Source organism: Pseudopipra pipra, chromosome 6, assembly GCF_036250125.1.
Source record: "Pseudopipra pipra isolate bDixPip1 chromosome 6, bDixPip1.hap1, whole genome shotgun sequence".
NCBI classification, from domain to species: domain Eukaryota; kingdom Metazoa; phylum Chordata; class Aves; order Passeriformes; family Pipridae; genus Pseudopipra; species Pseudopipra pipra.
In genome coordinates this window covers 25,004,772-25,017,510 of record NC_087554.1, presented here as the reverse complement: position 1 = coordinate 25,017,510, position 12,739 = coordinate 25,004,772, and the positions used below count along the sequence as shown (strand labels likewise).

The window sequence follows — 12,739 nt, the reverse complement described above, 5'->3', positions numbered from 1 at the left end:
AACTCACCTTCTGGCTAGGCTTTGCAACACTTCTATTTATGAGTTTGCAAGTCTGTGAATAAAGACTTTTTTGACATATGCCATTTAGATCTTTGGAAATTAAACAATCATAGTTCAACATGACAAAATCTGTAATTAACTACTGAAGTAACTGACTGCTGTCTGTAACACCTTCTTCCCAGTGATGGGAACTTCATTATGTTATAAATCATTTGCTTTAGTTCAGGGATAATATTTTAAACATTTCAGGCTAATCGTATGATACTAATTTTAATGAGGACGTGTGTGATTTGAGATCGGGCCAAGAAACATGAAGTGTAGACTCCTAGAACATATTTCTGTAGGAGAGTTAGAGATGCTAGTTAAAAGTCATCCACCAAAACTGCAACTGTTAGTGGTAAACCTTATTGACAAATTGAGAAGAAACTTATCTAACGGAAAGTACCCACTGCAGTACTTCCAGTGCAAGTTTTCATCATTTATCTAGCATCTGACTTCAGCCAGATGAAGGGCACCTGGATTTGTTGGAAAGAACTGAAAAGTTTTAACTACATAACATCTCCCTTCTCTTTTAGTAGTTTTATGTAAGTATGAAAAAGGTTATGGAAGAAAATGTAATCGCCAAAGTACTTGGAAGAGAAAGGGTGAGCGCAGGAACAAAAGCTCAGATCGATGTTACTATGCTCTGGTTGGGGCCTTAAAAGAGTTCAATGTGTATTTTTCTGACCTTAAAGTCCAGTAGCTTAACTTTTTAGTCTGAGCAAATATGGCATGTTTACCTGTATATTTATACATTTATATGCATTTTCTCTTTACATTAACTAGAGACAGAAATATGTCACTTTGGAGAAGTTGCTTTCAATATTTTCATCTACTTAAAGCAATTTCTCTGATTCTCTAGCAGTAATTATTGACTAGAACCTTGATTTTTTTTTTTTCATTTCAGTTTTATTTGCTATGGGATTTTTTCTGTTATACTTGTGTGTAAGGGAACTCATAACATTCACGGCCACTTAAGAACTGAACTAATTGAATAAGAAACTGAACCTGTGCAACATGTTGGGTGAAATATGGTTATTACCACATAGACTAGGCCTGGATTTCTTTCTTTGAGTGTGACTGCATGGGAAACCCATGCTGGAGCAGGCTTGTGGAAGGACCTGTGGCAAGAGGAGCCCATGCTGGAGTAGCTTTGCTGGCAGGACTTGTGACTGACTCCATGGGGGAGCTCCTTGCTCCAAGCTGAAGCACTGTATTCTTGAAAGACTGTACCCCATGGAAGGGGCACATACTGGTGCAGTTTGGGAAGAGCTGCAGCCTTTGGGAGGGTGCCATGCTGGAGAAGTTTGTGGAGGACTGTCTCCTGTGGGTGGGACCCCGTGTTGGAGCAGGGGAAGAGAGCAAGGAGGAAGGAGTGGCAGAGACAATGTGTGATGAACTGACTGCAGCCCCCATTCCTGGTCTCCCTATGCCACTCGGGGTGGGAAGGTGTAGAGAAATCAGAAGTGAAGGTGAGCCCAGGAAGAAGGGAGGACTGAGTGGAAGGTGTTTTTAAGATTTTGTTTTATTTCTCAATATCCCATTCTGATTTCATTGGTAATAAATTCAATTTCATTTCCCCAAGTCAAGTTTGTTTTGCCTGTGACGGTAATTGGTGAGTGATCTCTCCCTGTCCTTATCTCGATCCACGAGCCTTTCATTATAATTTTTCTTGAGTGTCCAGTTGAGGAGGAGGAGTGACAGAGCAGCTTTGGTGGGCACCTGGTGTCCAGCCAGAGTCAACCCACCACAAGGTGGTAGGTAAGTTATAGAGTCCTGGTAAGAAATTCTGTTTATGGTTATCATATGCTGTGCGACAGAGCATGGGACCAATAACCTGCTGCTTCTGAAATTAGAAGCAATATAGCTCGGGTTAACATCCGTATGTTGCTTTTGACACCTCAACTAGAATTTCTGTATTTGATGCCCTGTGTCAGGTGTATGGAGTGTTATTCATCAAATGGCCATTTTATGTTAATGGAATTTCTGTGTGCAGGAAAGATGAAAATATACCCTTTGTTTTCTACAGCAATGTTCTGCTTTGCCCCAGTTTTCTCTCCTGGGTTTGTTTCTGGCCAGGAGTTGCTGTCTTCATTGTTATTGTCATTGATTTATGTCTGTGAAGAACATCTTTTGTCTTCCTTTGTCAAAAATATTACATTCACTATCTTCCAGGTCTTCTAGGATGTTTTTTGGTTTTAGTTGTTCCTTTACTGCTGTTTTTCCCTCTCTCATTTACTTTAAATTTCATTCCAGATTTGAATTTCGTGTTTTAAGAGGAGTGAGTGGTGGCTTTTTCTTAGTTTTCTCCATCTGTGGAGGGTAACCCTGATAAACTACATAAATGCCAGCCCTGTGGGGATGTAGGTCAGCATAATAAATAACTTACATCAAAGCTTGTACCCTGGCTGAAGGGAAGCAAGGGAGAATAATAAGGATGTAAGATGATGCAATTTCCAAGCTTATACAAGCTCATAAACCCCCAAACAAACAGAACCCTCACCTTTCCACTTCTGAGTGTTTAGTTGGGATTTTAGAAAAGTAGACAAAATCTCACAAATAAGTCAAGTGATTTCTTAATCTGTCTGCTAGATGCTCCTCCTTGATGCAGGGAAATTTACTGCTTTGTTTGCCAGTCTTGAAATAACCATGCCTTGACTTGGAATGTGTGTGTCATTCACCCAAGCAGATGCATCTAGCCATGAGTTCTCAAAGGGCCAGTAAGAGAGAAATCTGTCTGAATACAAGCAATACCTAAATGTAACAATCCATGTATGTGCAGAACCATGTATATAGTAATTGAAATGCACTAATGTTACTGTTTCTCTTGGAAAATTACTGTATATGTTACTTTTCTGCTAAATTCCTTATCCTTTTGAATTACTGGAAGGTGGTTCTTTATGGAGAGATGTAACACCTAAAATGACGTTTTTCTATGTTAGCTCTGCTGCTTACTGGGTTCTACTTCATTGCCCTTTATAATTCCCCTTTGTTTGGAGACTAGGTTTATTTTTCCTTTTGTCTCTGAATAGCAGGGAAAAATTACTAGCTTCACTAAATGTGATAGTAACACTTCAAAAAGTAAAGAGAAGTTTGTTGTTTGGGTTTTTTTTTGTTGGTTTGTTTTGGGTTTTTTTTCTTAAGAGGAATTCTATTTGGTGATATGCTGGATCTGTTTTACAAGATTTTCCACTGGTTTTAGAAGCTTAGCAAGATGCAGAGTTCTATTTTCAAGTATGCATAAGCATATCTGGGATTCCAGGCATAGGGAATGTGATACCAGGACTAGAAAGAAACACATATTTGACAAACAGATGAATGTGATTCAGTGTCAAGAAACTGAGATTTCTTTTCGAAAAAAATTCACAAAATTTCTTATCATAGAATCATAGTTTATGCTGAGTTGGAAGGCAACCATCAGGATTATCAAGTCCAACTCCTGGCCCTGCACAGGACATCTCAAGAATCACACCAGATGCCTGAGAGTGTTGTCCAAGGGCTTCTTGAACTCAGCCAGACTTGGTGCTGTGACCACTTCCCTAGGGAGCCTGTTCCAGTGCCCAACCACCCTGTGGGTGAAAAACCTCTTCCTGATATCCAACATAAACCTCCCCTGACTCAGCTTTGTGCCGTTTCCTCCAGTCCTGTCACTGGTCAAGAGAGTGAAGAGAACAGTGCCTGCCCCTCCTGCTCCCCTCACGAAGAAGGTGTAGACTGTAATGAAGTCTCCCCTCACTCTCCTTTTCTCAAAGCTGAACAAACCAAGTGTGACCTCAGCTGCTCCTCATAAGGCTTCCCCTCCAGATCCTTCACCATCCTCATGACCCTCCTTTGGATGCTCTCTTAATAGCTTAATGTTGTTTTTCTATTGTGGTGCCCAAAACTGCACACAATATTCAAGGTGAGGCTGCACCAGTGGAGACCAGAGTGGGACAATCCCCTCCTTCGACTGGCTGGCGATGCTTTGTCTGATGCCCCCCAGGACACAGTTGGCCTTCCTGGCTATCAGGGCACTGCTGACTCATATTCACTTTGCCATCGACCTTTCCACAGTACTGCTCTCCAGCCTCTCATTCCCTAGTCTATACACACAATCAGGGTTGCCCCGTCCCAGGTGCAGAATCTGGCACTTGCCCTTGTAAAATGTCATCTGGCTGGTGATTGCCCGTCTCTAATTTGTCGAGGTCTCTTACAGGGCTTCTCTGCCCCCGAGGGAGTCGACAACTCCTCCCAGTTTAGTGTTGTCAGCAAACTCATTTAGTGTTCCTTTGAGTCCTGCATCCAGGTCATTAATGAAGATGTTGAAGAGAACTGGGCTGAGGATGGAGCCTTGTGGAACCCTACTAGTGACCAGATGCCAGCCTGATGTAACCCATTCTCTGTAACCCTTTGTGCCCTCATTTAACATGTACAATGATATGCAACACCCATAGAGGTGGTTAGAGGATAGCTAGTGTTTGTATTGAGAAGCAGAGAGCATAATGATCAGTTAGCAACAGATTTCTCCCAGAGGAAGGCAGAATGGCCAGAAGTCTTGTTTTGCCTCTGCTTACGCTTAAATTGACCTCTTGGAATCTAGCTGACCTGCTCTTTTGAATTGTCTGTTCCTCAGGACTCTTTAATTAAAACTGTGCTTTCTCAATTTAACCAGTGCCTGCAGAGTTCTACTGTGAAGCTTCATAAGGTCAACATATGCCTCTCCCAACCCCCATGGCTTTCATGTCTTGTTGGTTCTCTGTTTTTAATTAAAAAGATTTTTCCTTAAATGCTTTCCAGCCAATTAGAGAAATTTTGCACTGAGAAACTTGTTCCAGGCCTGATGTATTGAGAAGTGAACAGAAAGCTCAGTCAGAACCATTGGCACTTTTTTTCCTAGAGCCCCAGCTTTCTTTGTGCTTTTCAACAGCTTTTCTCTTTTTTCTTTCTTTGCACTGCCCCCCCCCAATTTAAAACTTCTTCCAGCAAAAATAGTTGTTGTTGAATACCTTAGATATAGCACCAAAACATAAAACTGCGGCAGAAAGTATGTTGGACTATATTGGTTGTGAATCCTTTTTGCAGACTTGCCTCCCTTTCAGACAAAGAGTACTGTTACTGCTCATACTGGAATACAATCTTCTTATAAAATTACCATGTTTCTTTCACGTTTATCTCTTGGTGTGATGGCTACCTCTTTGCTTCTGCACACTTGATTTAGAAAATTGGAAGCCTGACCTACCTCTGGGGCATGTGGAAAGGGAGGCTTAGCACAACCAAGCACATAAGCTCTGTCATGAAATGAGGAGAGTGGTGTCTCTCTGACTAGCTTTTCTTGAGTTTGCCAGGAAGGTTAGATTCCTAACAAAAAATAATAAATATCCTATCTGTATAATTCATGTAACCTGGAGATTGAGAAGAACTAAGTGGACCACTGTTGTCCAATCTAATTTTTGAATGCATTTTGCTGACAAGATTACTTTCTTGGGGTTGTCAAACCCCTTCCTTCGCTAGTGTCATTCTAATGCTTCCACATGTAACTCTTTATATTAAATTCCTCTGTCTTTTTTTACTCCCTCCCTTGTAAGCTGTTGCACTATGTCCATTTTTAGTTTAGCCAATCTCTGTTTAGTGAGATCCATAGAGCAATATCGTGATGATCACAGCAAATGTCAGAATCTTCTTTCCTTTCCGTTTTGTTATTAAAACTAAATCAGATTTTTATACCATATTATTGTAGGAAATTTTTGATGAGCCAGTAAAGTCTCATAGTATGTCCTAAAGATAATTAAGCTGTGAATTTTAATAAAGTGCTCTTTGGAAACTCATTCTTCAGTGAAATAGCCTTGGCTGAAATGTTCGATCTTCAACCTTATTCACTATACCTTTGTCCTAGAGCTGTTGCTATTTATGATTTATCAACATAGCTCTGCCTGGAACCATTGATTACTCTGGAGTATCAGGACAAAGGGTTTCTGAAGCTGGGGAGAAATAAGTGGAGGATTACATTTTAGAGATGGTGAGGTGTATCTACAAACACTGTAAGTTAAAACATCTGCATTGCATAGATCTAAAATGCATTGCAGTACTCATTTATAGAACTGGGTCAGTGATGAAGTCCTCAGCTACTTTCTCCCTGGATTAAGTTCATACCATTCTGTCAATGCAGTTTGTGAAATTAAATGTAGTACACTGGAAATTCTCCTTATCTAATCTGGTTTGGGGTTTGTTTTTTCCCTCTAGTATTACATTTCCTTTTCAACTATCTCTGAACATACACCAGCTCTTCTTAATTTTCAATTTTTTCTTTCCATTTCATATTGCAGAGGTATATTTCTAGATGTACATTTTTGGAAAACCAATAAGTGTTTGTTTGTTTTCTAATATTTTCTGGCTATTTTGTGTCTTTTGACAGTACTTCACTGTTTGTATCATTGGCAAATTAAATTAATATGTCATTTGCTTCTTGTGAAACATTTAAGTAAGCAGTGATCTTTGTTGAAGTCTGCTAAGCAATTATCCAAAATTCAACTGGTAATTATTATTACTATTTGCTTTGCAGTCTTTTGGCAAGTTTCCCATCCCTATGACAGCATTTTTATTCAAACCAACTGAAATGGATTTTTTCAATTAAGACTTTTTTAGGTTCCAATATGGCCCCGAATAATTAGTATTCCGAATTGTGGGGAAGTTCCCTGGAAGAAAATTAGTTCTAAATTGTGTGACCTGGTCTGGGATTCTGAATGCTCCATGTTTCTTATATTAAATAAACTTGGTCTATCTCTTCTCTCATTTGTGACAAGTCTTGAGAGATGATCTGCACACTACATATGCATAGGCAGTCATCCAGTAGAATGTCTAGGAAGCCTTGGTTTCATTAACTAGTATGTTTTATGATATTTTTGAGATGCTGAAAGGGAGAGAGAGAGGTAGAGAAAGAACATGCAAATCTTGGTTCCTTTTACTGTGACTTTCTGCAAAGGGATTGTAAGAGAAGAAGAGTCTGTGAAGCCCACATCTGCTTTCAGCCCACTGTTGGCTCTCAACCTTCCCTGAGTTGTGAAAGTGCCTGTACTGAGGAAAGTATTATCTTCATCCCTTCTCAGTGAACCATAAAATATACTTCTCCTCATGCTGTTGGCTTCAAGTGTATGTCTGTGCTGTGTACTGCAATGTTTGTATAATAAACTCTGGCATCTCTGTGTTGAGCTGCTGTGAGCAGTGTAGGTGCAATCTGAGGAACAGCATTATAAATAAGGAATGTGTATTCCAGTTCAGCATGAACAGAAGAGTAAGGACTCTCTTTTACACATATGCAATTACATCTTTGATGTAGCCTTGGTACTAGGAGTTATCAGTATAAGTGAAGTGAGAACTACTTTTTTAAGTATCGTTGTCCAGCTGCACAGAAAATCCCTGAATCAGAAATTTTTGTGTCTTTATAGTCCCAGCTGCTTCTTATAGCTTTCCTCTCTGATGGTCTTGTTATTCATGGTTTCCATCATTGCAAATTCACTTCCTAGCTTTCCTAAGTTAACCCAATTGATTTATATAGTGTGCTCCTGACTGCATTCTCTGTTTCCTGTTGGGTTGAGCAGTCTTGACCTATATCTAGAAGTTTTTTTCCTGTTTGTTCATTGTGAATATGGACAACTACAATCTCTAACCTCCTGTTCTTCCGCTTCATCTATTAGTTATACTCACAAAAACTTTAAGTTATTTTGATAAAATAAGTTTTGGATTGCCATTTATTTCTTTTGAGGAACTGATTTTTCCCTATGGTGTTAAAAGGACTGACATGAGCTAAATTTCTGTTTCTGTAACTATGTTACTGAACTCTTCCAGCAACCCTTTTCTTGTTAGGCAAGATAATTGATTCCTAGAAATTCATAACCTCTCAGGAATTCCCTACTTTGCACTTTACTTTGAGGCCTTGGTTCCATATTTGACTAAAAGTGGGATGTTGAGTTGGTTTAGCTAAACAGCCATGCTTAGGTGCAGAAGTTCTTACATCACTTCAAAGTTGCCTTACCTCAGTAAACAGCTGTAAGTCTGGTTTAAGTTGGTTTGATAATGTATAAAGTTGTATATGATGAAAAGGATTGTTGGAGTATATTCTGTTATGCCACTTTCAAGGATCCTAGATGAGTATCAGTAGAAGTGATCTGCATGATTAGGACTTTGATATACTACTACTACTTTGTGAAATGGTGATAAGGTAGTACTGTGGAAAACCTGTAATCTGCAAATGAGTTATGAAATGTGGGCAGTAATATTTATAAGTTAAGCTTGATCCATTTTGAATTTGTTGCGGGACGTGATTCTGATAATGTGTGATACCTTCCTTCATAAGCTGATCTGAGAGTGATTTGCATTCTGTGATTCTACTAAGCATGAATCTCATAACCTCTGCTAAAAAGATGGACCCCTCTTTATCTTGGAGGAGGAGATATTTAAATATCAATGAGCTCTTCTTGATCCCTTTTTCTTTCTAGAGCCATATCCCCTAGGATTCTTCCAAGGAGATCTCTGAAGTCATTAAAGTGTCCTCTTCTGAAATCCAGGACTGTGGTCCTTCTTATTGCCAGGTAGATAAATTTCTGAAACCTTCATGAAATGGTTTTTCGGGTATAAAGAAAAAGACCTTATAAATGCTTCAGGCACAGGAAAAGCTTCCATAGAAGTTCACACTTTCCTAGACTTCAATGTCAGTTAGCCAAAACCCAAAAATCTGTAGGATAAAAGCATTGCTAATTCTAGTGCTCAGAAACATACTTGTCAAATCTTGTCTCCTCTGAGGTTTTCCTACATTAAGGTCTAGACCCAGAAGCAGTCAAAATTTACATCAGCTTAATTTAATAAATTGGTATTTATTCTCCAGTAGAACTTGTGTAATATTTGTAATGGAGTAATGTGGTATTTCTCTATAGAAAAAGCCAGAGCATCAAGGTGGGCTGGAGAGGACATAAGAAACCTAAAGGAAACCAAACACTTGAAAAGATTTTTTTTTTCCTATTTGAAAGTACAAGTATTTCAGGTTCCGAAGAGTTACTAGTGTTCATTTTCATAGAGGCAGGAGAGAAGTCAGAAAAGGCAATATTGTCCTGCATAGAATTGCAACCCTTCCCCTTTAGTTCCTTTGTATTGTAGGACAAACTGTTTGTGAACTATGTGCACCCCCCTCCTCTAGTCAGCTCTTTACCTGCCCATTTTTTAATTATTTATCTGTTTGTTTTGATCATCTGTTTCTGAAATATTTGTTTGTACCAGCTATGGTATCTGGTTATCTGTTACTACTTTCTCCCTCCACTTTCTGCTGGAGTTAATGTATTGCATATTTAAAGTTCTCCTAAAGGAGAACTCCCTTCAGTCGAATTTCCCTTATATAATTCCCAAAGTAACTTCTACATTATTTGAAAGGAAGTCAAGCTTTTGATGTGTCTCTACATCACTATCTGTATCAGAAACCAAGCTTTTTCTTTATTTCCTCTTTCTCATCCCCACTCCCCATGCTGCTAATAGGTATTTCTTCATTTCTGCTGGCAGAGGGATAGCCTTGCTGTGAAAAGTGCAAAGCAAATGCTAGTTAACATGATTGGAGTAATGAACAGTTAATATTGCAGCTTGTTCCTGAAAGAATTTAAATTTTTCTGTCTGCTCTGATTGGAAACTTCTTTTATCAAACCCTTGAAATGACTGAGCATAGGTACTGAGAAGTGTTTCATGGCTTTCTTCTGTGATGGACAGAACCTCAAATGTGATGTCTTAATTTTAAAATTGTGATTAATGATGTACCTGCTATCTGGATCTCCAGGTATTTTACAGACATTAAGGAATGAAGCTTCCCAAAATTCTTGACAATACTATTTTCATTTCACAGTTCCAGAAAGTGAAACAGGGAAATGAAGTAATTAGCTGAAGTCTGCATAGTGAGAGGTAAAATCAAGATATCTGGCTTTTTGAGATTGTTACTTCAATTTTATATGCTAAATTTGTATTTTTGTTACAGATATAGGATTGTTTTACTGTGAGACAGGTAGGAAAACAGACATATGTTAGTATAAAGCAGTATCATTTTAGATAAATTATTTGTAAGTCTGTCATCTTTTTTATTTTTTACAAGTTTTGAGAGTACTTATTGCCTTATTCAGGATAATGGACCACTGTGCATGACCTGCATGGGATGATGTAGGATGTATTTGTAGTTGTTTTCAAGTTTGATGTTATAGTCTCCTTCACTATATGCTTTTCTCAACAAAGTCTTTAGAGCAAGATAGAAATCAGTCTAGTTAACATACATCATCAAGTTTGTCATCTCTAGTGTAGAACCACGTGCTCAGTATAATTTTTCTGACCATTCTTCCCTCTTCTGGACGGGAAGGTTATTTCATGTGTGTGCAGTAGTAATAATGTATACCCTGTCTGAAAGAGCCTTGGCTCATAAGCAGTCTCTGTCACTCAGAAAGGCAATCTTGGTGTACAGAAGTTGCTAGCTTCTAAAGTAAAATTGGCAAGAGGTTTTCCCTTTTAAAGGAGCTCAAAATAGAAACTACTTTATATGCTGAAATATCTTCTTTATTCATCTTCCCTCATTGTAAATTCAGACTATTTCCCTTTTATATAAAGGTTACAGTCTTTTGTTGTTTTTCCATAGCTTCAAAGTACTAACAAGCAGAGTCTTGTTCAAGCATGTTGTTCTTCAAGAGACCACTGTATAAAATAGCAGACTGTTCTTTCCCCTTAGGTCCAGTCTGCTAGGTGAGTTGCATGTAGCGTCTAGTGAAAGATTTCTTAAGATCTGTTCTGTGAAGGGCCTTCTCCTGAGTTCTTTTATTTAAGCAATAAAACACAGAAGCTTAGAACCTGATCTGGCTATGTCATGCCTTACTTTTTATCTGGAAAAACAGGCTTAAAGCTAAGCTTTGGATCTCAAACCCAGCAAAGTGGAATTTTGGCATTTGTTTTAAAGAAGCTACTGCATGGGAAAGTTGAGTTTGTGCACAGGTGTAGCTAGAGCCAAAACTAAAGAACACCTGCTGGACATTGTCCCTTGTTGCAGCTTGTGTCCATCAAGTCTTGTCCTGTGAGTATACGAGATGCCTAAACTAGCAGTCTAATGCTCTTCTTTGGTAGTCAGCAGAGAATGCCCGATCCACTGGGTAGTTTTGGACAGTTCAGATGGGCTTCCTGCCGAGTCACTATCTGGTAATCTTTCTCTCTATTGATTACGTTTGGAGTTTAGGTAGAGCAGACTTTTCATTGAGGACCTAATTTTGGTGCTTGAAGTTAGGCAGCATAAAAATTATCCTTTCACTCTGCATTTTGAACATTTGCTGTTTTCCAGATGAGTAGGTTAAACCCTTAGCAAAACGTATCATTCTAATGCTGCTGTGATGTTTCATTCTGGCACTCACTGTTCTGTAAAGCTTATGAATAAACCTTTTAGGAAAGGTTTTGGTTTCATGATACTTTTCTTATCTTACCAATCTTCCACAGCTTTTGGATTTGAAGTATCCCCTAAGCAAAGCAAAGGAAAGTGAGTACTGTATTAAATCTTACTAGACTAGAGGAGTTAAGGAACAAATCAATGGTCACTGAAACAAAATTTGTAATCTCATGAAGTATTTCCTTTGAATCCTAACTAAGACATCTTGCAGAACTAATATTAAAGAAAAAGTCTAGTAAAATGTTATTTATCTGTTTTTCAGAAAGTAAACACTACCAGCTTTAACAGATTGTTGTGAGTTGACCCTGACTGGATGCCAGGTGCCCACTGAAGCTGCTCTGTCACTCCGCCTCCTCAACTGGACAGTCGACAGGAAAATATAACTAAAGGCTTGTGGGTTGAGTTGAGGACGAAGAGAGATCACTCCTCAGTTACTGTCATGGGCAAAACTGACATGACTTGGGGAAATTAATTGACTTTATTACCAATGAAATCAAGAGTAGGATAATGAGAAAACCAAATCTTAAAAACACTTTCCACCCAGCCCTCCCTTCTTCCTGGACTCAACCTCACTCCTGATTTCTCTGCCTTCTTCCCCCACCACAGGCCACAGGGGTATCTCCACTCTGGCACTTGGAGCACCTCCTGCCCTTCTTTTGCACTGACATTGGTGTCTACAGAGCTGTTTCTCTCACATAGTCTCTCTCCAGCTGCAGCTGGTTTGGTTTTTTTTTAACCCTTCTTAAATGTCTTATCCCAGAGGTGCTACCACTGTCACTGATGGGCTCAGCCTTGGCCAGCAGTGGGTTCATCTTGGAGCTGGCTGGCTTTGGCTCCATTGGTCACGGGGGAGAAGCTTCTGACAACTTCTCACACAAACCACTGCTGGAGCTCCCCTTGCTACCAAACTCTTGCCCCACAAACCCAACACACAGATGCAGCAACTAAACATGGTTACTAAAGGAAGCAGTTTCTTGAGAAGTAATACAGCTACTGAAAACTTTGTTCATTATTTCTTTTGACTTTCTGTTAGAAGAATGTATCTGCAACATCGCTCTACACACACAGAGCCTGGAGCTTTGTTTTACAAGGTCTTACGCTGACTTAAAAGAAATTAGATTAGTTCTTGTGTACTCAAAATACCATTTCTGATAATAGACGTGCTTTAGGTGTATGTAAAGGGAATCTGTAGGCAAACAGCTGATACTGAATAGGCATTTGAAGGATTTTGTTGATGCCAATTGGAAGATGTAAGCATTTTCCTCTCTTTTCTGCTGT

The 12,739-nt window shown here is 39.1% G+C and overlaps 1 protein-coding gene across 1 annotated transcript in view; it reads left to right on the top strand.

Moving 5' to 3' along the window:
- CSTPP1 (centriolar satellite-associated tubulin polyglutamylase complex regulator 1) overlaps positions 1–12,739 on the top strand; it is an 84,693-nt gene that overhangs the window by 28,230 nt on the left and 43,724 nt on the right. The window lies entirely within an intron of this gene.